At 52.2% G+C, this 626-nt stretch overlaps 1 pseudogene; it reads left to right on the forward strand.

The window, feature by feature from the left end:
- Positions 1–5: 5 nt before the first annotated feature.
- LOC103728213 lies at positions 6–620 on the forward strand (annotated as a pseudogene).
- The last annotated feature ends 6 nt before the right edge of the window (positions 621–626 follow it).

The following is a 626-nucleotide window of genomic DNA, read 5'->3' on the forward strand; positions in this document are numbered from 1 at the left end:
GGCATAAGCTGAAGCCTCAGGCACGACCTGTCTGTGGCTTGCACGGTGTGATCAGCCCATCAAATGGGAAGGTCCTCAACTTTGGGCAGGTGAACTGGGAGGTGGAGTACTAAAGTGGGTAACCTATTCCCTGGGGTCGTTCCTTGAGCCCTCACACCAGCACAGAAGACTTTCCCTTCTCGGCAGCCTCCTCTCGTGACTCCAGGAAACAACCGGTCATCTGGGAAGGGAACAAACTCTACCACTGTCTTATCTACCTGGTCCCTGGAGATTACCACTGCTTCCACTCCCCTACCGACCGGACTGTTTCCTACCCGCTGCCACTTCCCAGGTTCCTTGATGTCAGTGAACTCTGCCATAGCAGTTGGATAAAGAGGTCTTCTGCAACAATGAGCTGGTGGTCCTGATAGAGGACAGGAAACATGGCTTTTTCTCACTGATAGCAGTGGGAGCCACCAACTTGGGGTCTATCCACATCTACTTTGACCAGGACCTAAATACAAACAGCCCAAGGTACAGTAAGGAGCTTTGTAACACATGGCAAAAATAAGGGTGTCCCCATGCCCTGTAAGGGAGAGCACCTGGGCGAGTTCAACTTGGGCTCCACCATTGTGCTCATCTTTGAG

This window comes from Nannospalax galili, unplaced genomic scaffold (assembly GCF_000622305.1).
Source record: "Nannospalax galili isolate Female #2095 unplaced genomic scaffold, S.galili_v1.0 C47845001, whole genome shotgun sequence".
NCBI classification, from domain to species: Eukaryota; Metazoa; Chordata; class Mammalia; order Rodentia; family Spalacidae; genus Nannospalax; species Nannospalax galili.